General features: G+C 41.6%; 1 long non-coding RNA gene and 1 other non-coding gene across 2 annotated transcripts; both read left to right on the top strand.

Annotated features, from left to right (window-relative positions):
- Window positions 1-486: 486 nt before the first annotated feature.
- On the top strand, window positions 487-558 carry trnag-ccc (transfer RNA glycine (anticodon CCC)). Its single transcript has one exon. It is a non-coding gene; the product is annotated as a tRNA-Gly (tRNA).
- A 5,264-nt stretch (window positions 559-5,822) lies between these two features.
- Window positions 5,823-9,980, top strand: LOC114777004 (uncharacterized). The gene is made up of 3 exons (XR_003745870.1): window positions 5,823-5,970; window positions 6,774-7,120; window positions 9,695-9,980. It is a non-coding gene; the product is annotated as an uncharacterized LOC114777004 (long non-coding RNA).
- Window positions 9,981-10,702: the final 722 nt, after the last annotated feature.

Below are 10,702 nucleotides of genomic sequence, written 5' to 3'. Positions count from 1 at the left end.
CACCCGAGACACTGGAAACGATTCAGACGATTCTGATAGGAGAGTCTGAGATTTAAGGTGTGGCGCCAGATGACATGCTAATAGACCTCTGGGCCTGGCACAGGAAGTGCCTGCTGTGAGGCAGGAAGTGATGTCATGCCTCCAGGGGTGACCCATCTGAAAGATCTGGGGAAAGAACGCAGATAACTGAACATCATGAAGATCAGGATGCACGTCCATGAGAACTGTGAATTTAAGGATCACTTCAGCCCATAATTAAAGGGCTCTGCTAACAGAGGCTGTTACTGGAGACCAGTCAGTCAGTCCTTAGCAACAGCTGCTAAACAAATCACTGTTTTAATTGGAATTTCAGGCAGGCAGTAAAAACAGATTTAGTGGAGTTTGAGATTTGGTCAGCAGGAGATTTCACAAGCTGTAGGTACAAAAGAAAGCCACTTGGTGCTCATCTTATCAGAATCTGTGGTATTTTAAAAGAACCAACGCAGTGCATTGGTGGTATAGTGGTGAGCATAGCTGCTTCCCATGTAGTGGACCCAGGTTCGATTCCCGGCCAATGCAATGGACATTTTTTGGGGCAGTGGTGGCCTAGTGGTTAAGGAAGCGGCCCCGTAATCAGAAGGTTGCTGGTTTGAATCCCGATCAGCCAAGGTACCACTGAGGTGCCACTGAGCAAAGCACCGTCCGCACACACCTGCTCCCCGGGCGCCTGTCATGGCTGCCCACTGCTCACTCAGGGTGATGGGTTAAATGCAGAGGACAAATTTCACTGTGTGCACCGTGTGCTGTGCTGCTGTGTATCACGTGTGACAATCACTTCACTTTCACTTTCCGTTATTAGGGTTGAATCTGCAGAATTTATCATAATTCAGTACATACAATGTGAGCAGCTTGTGTGTGTGTTGTGTGTGTGTGTGTGTGTGTGTGTGTGTGTGTGTGTGTGTGAGTGTGTCATGCCCTGCAGTCTATGAACTCACCCTTTGACATCCCATCTCACATCAGCGCCATGGACAGACGTATTAATCAGTCTTTTCATCCAAGTCTTTCTACAGTACAGTAAATAAGCTCAGGCTGAATCTGCGGTAAGAGAAATAGGTTCCTGGTACCTGTGACCCAGCTGACCCACATACTTAACCCACCACTGACCCAGGGGACTCACCTGTAATTAGTCAATGTGGATGAGGGGGACATAAATAAATTCAGTACGAATGACACCAAACTAATCACCATTCTGCACAGTCTGGGCTTGGGACTCCTTGCCTGTCCCCGCAAAGAAAGCAGAACCCATGGAAGGGGCATTTCCTGCAGCTGAAACGAGAACCAGACCAAAATGTAACAGCCAAGAAAAACAAAGCAAATTTACAGACATTTACATGCAACAGTGTTGATCAGATAAACACAGTGACAAAATACTGAAATATTTTGGAAAAAGAATATTAAACGCTTCAGGTATTGGTAGGAAAGGGGGCATTAAACGATAGAGCACCGCCCTCTGCTGGGGAAAAAAGACCTCTGCATCTCAACCTGTTCCCGTGACACATCGCAACCAGGCAAATAGTTTTAGTTGAAAAAAATAAAGACAAATGAGTGCCCTTTTTATGTGTGTATACTAGGAATATAAATAACATCACAACCATGCATCAGATTAAACACTGAACTGGACTTTTTGCCCCATCGCCAGCCCACTAGGGGTTTGATTCTCGCTCTTGTTGCGTTGATGTTTTGTGGGGCAGTGGTGGCCTAGCAGATACAGAAATGGACTCATAATCAGAAGGTTGCAGGTTCAATCCCTAAAACACCAAGGTGCCACTGAGGTGCCACTGAGCAAAGCCCCGTCCTCACTTACTGCTCCACGGGCGCCTGTCAGGGCTGCTGGGTTGTATGCACCATGTGCTGTGCTGTGTTTCACAATGACGATCACTTCACTTTCATACTGAGGAAGTGGTGGCCTTAAACAGAAAGTAGCACTTATTTGTCTTTTTATTTTTACATTTAGAAGATGAAAAACCTATAATTAGTTTCACTACATCCTTTAAAAATGTATATACAATTTATATGCACACGGTGTCATCTTATGAAAAAAAAGTTTTTCAATGACTAATATTATCAATAAAAAAACATAAAAAAAGAATGCTTTATTGCCCTACAAAGGGCAATCCAAAAACCTTTATTGAGAACAGCTAGACCAGCAGTAAGTGTGCTTACAAGATCTAGTAAAAGTCTTTTAATTAAATAATTTTGAACCACACTAGTGACCTGACATGGAGGGATAATAAATTGTGGGTTGGGTTTAATTATATTTCCTTCTCGTGCCTGCGGCCACAAAACTGGCCCACAGCCGATAGTTTCCCGCTGGAGCTCTACGAAAAAGTGACCTCGGAGACGATGATGTTGTCCTCCAGGGCCGATCCACAGCCCATGCAGACTGCATCTCCCTTGGACTGGTCAACATCAATGTCGGTCCCACCGCAGGTCCTGCAGACCCTCATGATGGCTGCAAGGCCGGAGGGTCAAAGGGGACACCTCTGAAAGGGAAAACGAATCTGGATTAGCCACTGCAAATGCAGCTACAAACACACACACCATTATGAATCTGGTAATATCTGTACACCCTAAAACCTCACAGATAAAGTGTCTATTATTAAATATCAGCACCATTGCAGTGGTATTAAATATAGACACCTGTAGTGTCACATGAGTGCGTTGTGACCTGTAAATCTCCTTTGCCTTTACGTGTTCCACTAAGATGTGACATTATGATAATATCAGAGATATGTAAACGGCGGGTTTAATGGCAGAGAAAGCCCCCAGTCCACGAAGATCTTCCAGGCAACATTACCAACCTGTTTACCATAGAACGCTATGAACGGAGATCCATGTATTCTGATTGATCTCATCTGCTCATCCGGATATGCAGCCTTCTTTACTTCAGCATGAGACCACAATAAAATAAATAGGGTTTAAAAGTAAATAAATCAGATTTTAGTGGCTTAAAACTTTTAAACCCTTTTTATATTGCATAGAAATGTCCATGTTCATGATAAATAAATGTATTCTTACGAGCCTCATTTGTTCAGAAAACGTGGCTCTTATAAAAGTGCCAATGTGAAACGGCATTATGAGACATAATGGAAACATTCCCAATAAAATCTGAGGTAATATCACTAAAAATAAGCAGTCTCAGAATCCAATACGACCAGCCCAAAGGGATCCCGAGTCACACATTCACTGCCCAACAATGTGCTCATGTGTGTTCCCTCAGAGCTGCTTGGATTTTGGGTCAACACAAAAAAGCCATTTACTGATTGAGAGGTTGTCAGTAACGTTACTTGATGGAAAACAAGAGCTTTGAGATAAAATAAAGCAGATACCGTTGTTAGCATCTTCTGCCACAAAGAAAAGGGAAATACTGTCTCAGGATGTGCTAAACCAGCTAGATGAAGCCATGTGTAAAGAAGAAGAAAGAAAGTGAAGTGCACACAAATTTGTCCTCTGCATTTAACCCATCACCTTGAGTGAGCAGTGGGCAGCCATGACAGGCGCCCGGGGAGCAGTGTGTGGGGACGGTGCTTTGCTCAGTGGCACCTCAGTGCTTGGCCACCACTGCCCCAGTGTACAGCACCATGTGAAGGTTTATCTGTGGATGAGTCCACTGACTTGTGTGACGATGCTCAACTGTTAGTCCGTCTGGTATTTCAACACAGACCACAGAATTCTGTGAAGATCTTTTAGGGCTCACCTCACTTCAGACCAGAAGACATCTACATGGACATTAAGGAGCTGTTAACAGAGAGAGGACTAGAGCCAAAAAATGATTTTAATAACTGCAGATGGAGCCCCTGCTATGATAGGAGAGAGAAAGGAGCTGTAGCGAGACTGAAATAAGACAATCCTGAATTCACATCTTACCATTGCATCATTCACCAATCTGTCCTCAGTCTCCCTGTCAGACGAGCATGCTGAGGTGATGAATACAATGAGGCAAATGATCATTTTTCTCAGGGCATCTTCTTCCTACCAGCATCGCATCGAGAATTCCTCAGAGAAGTCGATGCTGATGATATTTTGCTGCACGATAATGCGAAACAGCTCAGGAAAGGCAGGGTGTTAGCATGCTTGTGGTCCATTAGGAGGGAAGCAGCATCTTTTTTTGGTAGAACTAAGAAGTCAGAAGGCAAAAGAGTTTTCTCTCTTTTTACAAAATGAGAAACAGATGGACAATGTGACCTTTTTGGTTGATATCGCTTCACATTTGAATGATCTGAATTTGAGGCTACAGGGAAAGGACAATTCAATTTGTGACTTGATGACATCTGTCTGCTCCTTTCAGAGGAAACGTCTTCATGGAAGACTTGCATAGAGACTTCACGCACTTCCCAGCAGTGCAGGAACAGGTTCAGGGATGACGAGATGCTGTTTCTTTCGTTGGCTTTATTGATAAGCTGATTGTGAACTTCAGCAGCCGTTTTTACAGCTTCAGCTTTGGACAGCAACTCACAACATTCCTTCAGAATCCATTTCTCATCACTGCTGTCAGAGGGTTCTCAAAGGAAGTCAAACAGCACTTTGAATGGGCAAATGCTGGATCCTCTCCAGATAGAATTGCTCGATCTCCAAGAAGATGTGGCCCTGAAAGAGCAGTTTATAAGAACTGACCCTTCCACTTTCTGGCTTCAAATGGTTATTATGACAACTTTCCCTGGTCTGAGCAAAGTAGCCTTGTACATATTGACCATGATTGGCTCCACACGCCACTGCAAGACAGCTTTCTCGACAATGAACATAATTAAAACTAAATATCATTCCAGGCTCTCGATCGAGCACCTCCACATTTGTATGAGAATGGCCCTGACTCCATTCAAGCCCAGGTTTAAAATCCTGGCAGGACAAGCTAGAGATCAATTCTCTCACTGAACAAAAAAGCAGTGGAATATAACAGGGGAACAAAGTGAGCGTCTAAAATTGTTTAACTGTTAAAATTTGTTGGTTTATTTTCTATAAAAGTCTGCTGAGTCAGAAAAGGGGAAATTCTCCCTTTATTTTTTGAAGTTCAGAACTTTATTTAAAAATGCACAATTTTTATGCACAATTTCCTTTTATTATGAAATGCAGCCCTACTCTTTTTTAGTAAACTATAAAACATGCATATCAGCAGTCATACATTTATGTTCAGTTCTGTGTAATGTGACAATAAATATTGTCAATGTTTTTTAATTGTTCTGAATTAATTTGATTAGACTTTTTAGGTATTAATTACATCAAATGTTGATTAAATGAAAAATGAATAGGACACTATTCACACTAAACAGTTATAATCTTTTGGACCTTTGTTTCTAGAAATATTTTCTAACTGATCCTCTTTAAATTTAGTTGAATACCCAGATGTAGAGCTTTATTTTCCTGACTTTTTGTCGAGCTGAACTATACAGGCGAAATCCGTGTATTGCAGCATGTAACGATTCAAATAATGCGTAGGCGCTCAGCAACGTGCGCACGGCATTTTGGGATCTGTAGTTTGTGTGCAATCAGCGCTTCATATCGCCGAGTTATATTAATAGCGAGTTTGGCACGTGTACCTTAAGGGCTCATTTTAAAGTGCGCCTAATGAAATGTTTTTATTGGGCTATTTGTAAAAAAGGATGAGAATGTGGGAGTTCGTGCGTCACAGCTTTTACAAAGTTTACGGGCAGGATTTCTCTCTCTGAACGGGGCGCGTCTTTTTGGCGCTTTACGGCAGAGTCGTGAAAACTCTGATTCTGATTCTGGCACTGACTGCGGCGGAGACGTGAGGATGATGGCGACGGTGTCCGTGGCGTTTAGACAGTTTTAACTCAGCAAATAAAAAAAATGACACTACAAGCAGTGCGGCGCCTGGCGAAACCAGACAGGAGAGAAACAAAGAGCCAGAAAGGAAAGGAGGCGAGTTCCATCTACGCCAAGCTGCGAGTCATCACCCCAACTTTGCACCTCTGAGTGAGTGATGTTGTCCCCTTCATTAATATTTCTTTATTCTTTATAGGTAGAATTTGGGGGAGTTATTGCACGTTGGAGGCAGTGAATGCTGTTACACAGTAAAGATGCATACAAATATACAAAAAAGGTTTTATGTGAATTACACCGTTTAAAATAACTTCTAAAGTGGAGTTTGAGACCACTGCTCTATGGTAATGCAGCTTTGAGTTATTTAATTTGGAATGTTAACTAGTTTAGTAAATCAGTACGTTAGTTCTGTTGGTATTACATGAACTATAGAACGTTGTTAGTTGTAGTAACTGTTTCTGAATGTACATTTATAGAGGGGGTCACAGATGGTCCCGTTTCCTTCCAGTGTTGCGCAAACCACCAGATTTTGGAAAGGCAGCGCATTTTTAAAAAGGAAATTGGGAGATGCTTCCAACCTCGCTGCCCGATGAGTTTATTTTAATCTGCCAGGATTTATGAACTGAACAATAACTTGGAGTGCCAGAACACACACACACACCTCATTTCCCATTTTAGGTTTTAATCTGTTAAACTAGTTATGTTTTAACACCCTTGTAATTATCACATTAGTTCCCATCCCGAAACTGAGATGAACAAGTACTGAGACAGAGACTGAGACTGTGGGGAGAATATTTCAGTGTCAGATTACACTGCCGGCTTTTAACTGTAGAAAAGAAAAATGAAAATGAGATGCTTTGCTGCATCGATGCAGATGGAGTTAACCTTCATCTTCAGTGGGGTTTAATGTAGTATTCATGTGAATAAAATGAGCTTTAATTCCACCCCCCGTGGAGTGGGCCAGGGTCCACCGCGGACGACACAACATACAGGTAAAAGTGTTCTGTTTTTTTACACTACAGTTCAAACTTTGTAGATCATTCAGTAATTTACTTGTTTTTCGATTAAAAGTATAGAAAAATTACTGGGAAGATAATAAATAGTTATGGACAAACATTGAAATAATGATGTATTCAAACCCACATCTGTTGTGTCATGAAGGCCAATTTTGTTTCTTCATTCAGTGCTGTACTAAGATTATTGAAAGGGTTTTATAATAATCAATGATTTTTGAATCAGTGTCAGTCTCTTGTCAGCAGCCATCAGTGCCATGGACCTATCTGCCTGCTCTTCCTCCTCCCAGGTAACACCTCGCTTCACCTTTTCATGTCCGGATAGCCATTAGTATTCTGCCTGTTTCAGATGCAACTCTGCTACACTCTGTACAGCCCCCAGCGTATGTTAACCCAGTACAGCAGCAACAGCTACTGCAGACACGTATTTCTGTCATAACGTCCATGTTATAGCGTGTCATCCAATCCCATCCATGACCACCAGGTGGAGTTCTAACTAGAAGCACAGTAATGCAGGTTCCCACTCAGGCCTGTAATCAGGTACCTGATATTTTATGTTCCCAGCATGTAGATCTTCCTTCGGTTAGTTCCCAGTCACCCCAAGAACATACTGACGATGTATAGAAGACCCTTCATTTCCTAATTTCGTTCATGATGATCCTTTAGAGTTTGCTATGTTGAAAATGGCTCTGCATAACTTCATCATGAATCTGAGAATAGCCCACTTCCATACAAACATGCTCTGACAGCCCTTCAGCAAAGATATGGGCAGCCCCACCACTTAGTATTGAGAGAAATAAGCACAATTCTTAAGTGACCTCCGGTGCGCTCTGGTGTCGGGTCTTAGTAGGCCTGCTCCAGTCTCTGGACACTAATCAGGTAGCTGCAGAGTTGGACAGTTCTTCGCATGTACAGCAGCTCCTGGCCAAGCTCTCTTCAGACCTCATGGCAACCTTTGCCAGACATGCCTGCACTGCAAAGCCGGATACCTCCTACAACCTTGTGGGTTTTGCAGAGTTGATTAACAGGAATCTGAGTGCCAGATGGTGGCAGCTCAAGAGAGTCAGAGACCGAAACGAGAGCTGAATTTCACTGGGAAGAGACCAGCCGGAACACCATACTGCATGGGAAATTTTTTTGGGAGCAAATGCGTCAATAGGTCTGGGTAGAGCTCCTAAATGAATGAACATCTGGAAGGCAAGGTGTCATACAAAATACAGAATACATAAACTGGCAAATTTGAGAAGTGATTTTTATTGTTTTGGTTCGTAAATTGATAGAGAAGCCTTTTGTTAACATAACTTTTTGAACATACAAGTAAGCTATCTCCATATAGGTATTTTTTCCTTCAAAATGAACTTAAACTACACTCCTACTACAAGCATGAGGTGGGGTGGGAAGACAGATGCTCTGGTCTGTAATTTTCAGAGAAGTGTGATTTAATTAGCTCGGAACCACGTCAAAATATGGCAGTGACTTTGCTGAGGGGCTGAATGCAACATCTAGTGTATATATCTACGAGGTGTGTCTATGGTAAAGATTTTTTGCGCACCAAAGGAACAGAAAATATGCCTCTTGACATTTCGGTCATGGAAATGAGAGAGAGAACACTTAAATGCAGATTATACACATATAAGTGATACACATTATAAGTGATCTCAAACTCTGAACCGTGCTGTGAACAGACCCTCAGTAACGTTTGAAGGCCAGCACTGTATGGACAGTAGATCATTAAATCATCTGCACACGTCAGGTTATTGATTATAGTTCCACGACTACACATCCATGTATACATTAAAAGAAGAGATGACAGAACACTTCCTTTACTAACCACATGACAAACATCAAAAGGGACGACACACAGTTACGCCATTTAACATACGTAGACTGATGAGTGAATCAAAAGGATATAATCTTAATTAAGGAGTTGGGGACCCCACTGTATTGTAACGTATAAATAACGTCTCATGAGTCACACAATCAAACTCTTTCCAGAACCTTCGGTACAGAGTCTGAATCCCCAAAAATAAGGATTTTAAAACATAAAAACATAACATTTAAATTTAAAAAATAAAAAAATAAACATTCACATGACAACAGGAACAATAAGTCTCATAATCCACAGTAAAAAAATCAGATAAAAAAGAACAAATACATGAATTTGGATGTGATCTTTGTAGAAAATTATACAAATTCTGAAATGTCCAAAAAATGAATCTACTGCTGACTGTAAAGAAATGCTAAATATCCAAATGCTAGGCATCTACGTTGCCATGAATTTGTTAATTCTCTTCACGATTCTATCTATTATTAATTTCTATTAATTTGACCAAATTGGGTCTTATTGGTCATTTTAATATATTAGGATTCTTTAAGGCAGGGGTGTCAAAATCGTGGGTCCGAGAGATCACTTTAAATATTCATTATTAGAGCCCAGAGATACGAAGCGCTAATAACACACAAACTTCAGATCCTCAAGCGAACTCAGTGCGCCGGGCACTCCGTTTCTCAGCAAGTGTGCACTGCATTATGGGATCTGTAGTTTGTACAATCATTTAGAGTGGAAATCACCGTACACCATCATCATGGGCTGGTAAAATTCAGCTTCCAGATTTACAATCTGAAGTCAAATTATGCAAATTTAAAGACTTTTATGCATTAAAAAGCACATGCATTCCTTTTGACAGATTTACTGTATGTTTTACACAACTGATGGGTTTCTGTAGAAGTGTTCACCAAACTAATACCAGAAGTGTATCTCTATCCTCAATACACATTTTTTATATCAAATTTGATGTGTAATATCAAGCTGTTTTTATTCTGGTTGCAATTTTACTGACTCAAACTTTATGTTTCTGAAACAGATATCAGTGATAATGAAGATGACAGTAGAAGTTCCTCTTGGACACCAGGGAACACGTCACTCAGATGGCTCTCTACTACATTCTGCATGGCTATACATCCCTCCACCAGATTGTGAAATTCAAAGTGCCAGGAAGAAAGTATGAACCAGTGGTGGGATTTCTCAACAGATACAGGAGAAGAGGAGGAAACAAGGGCCCACGGCTCCCATTCCAAACCAAGATGTCCACATGACCAATACTTCACACTGGCCAATAATGTAATAATGAAAAAGGGAAGGTGCAGGGTTCCTGGGTTCACAGGAATACCCAAAGTTATGTGCAAAAATGCAACATACACCTTTTATTCCACAGCAGAGAATAACATGTTGTTTGTTCATTTTTTACTTATTTCATGATTTTTTAAAAATAATATATTTACTGATTGTTCGTTCATACTGTCAAGGCCGATCCAGGGGGTGCATTCACTGACATGGGGCTGGAGCTGGAAGCAGACTGTGGGGTGAAAATACATGTAGGCAGCGCTTCATGGAAACAGGGCAGGGGCAGAGGTGATCTGGAACAACTTCTGTTTGCCATGTTGATGCTCATGCAGCAGGGCAGGTATGTGAAAGAGTTCAGTAGCAGGCAGCGCCCGCACCGGCAACAGGTGGGAAGCAGTAGCAAGCATCTGGTCACCGTGGTGATGTGCACGCTGCAGCAAGGAGCCAGGCTGGAGACGGGGTTAAGGAGACTAGTTGTGGGGGTTCCTGTGTGCGTCCCTACCGACAGTGATATGTGCCACAGCTACAAATAAAAAAAGAGGCAGAAGATTTTTCTGTTCAGTTATATTTATTTTCCCAGAGGCATTCATCCTCCATTCATATTTAATTTACTCAAGCATTAAATAAACACAAAACAATGTTTATGTCATATTTCATCACATGAAAAATAGCCCATCATTTCGATATGAGCAATTATGACTGGAATATCACAGGTTAATATTCATAAACCAGCAAGGAGTCACCGCGC

The sequence above is a fragment of the Denticeps clupeoides genome, unplaced genomic scaffold (assembly GCF_900700375.1).
Source record: "Denticeps clupeoides unplaced genomic scaffold, fDenClu1.1, whole genome shotgun sequence".
NCBI classification, from domain to species: domain Eukaryota; kingdom Metazoa; phylum Chordata; class Actinopteri; order Clupeiformes; family Denticipitidae; genus Denticeps; species Denticeps clupeoides.
The sequence above is the reverse complement of the archived record's forward strand: the minus strand, read 5'-3'. Positions and strand labels throughout refer to the sequence as shown.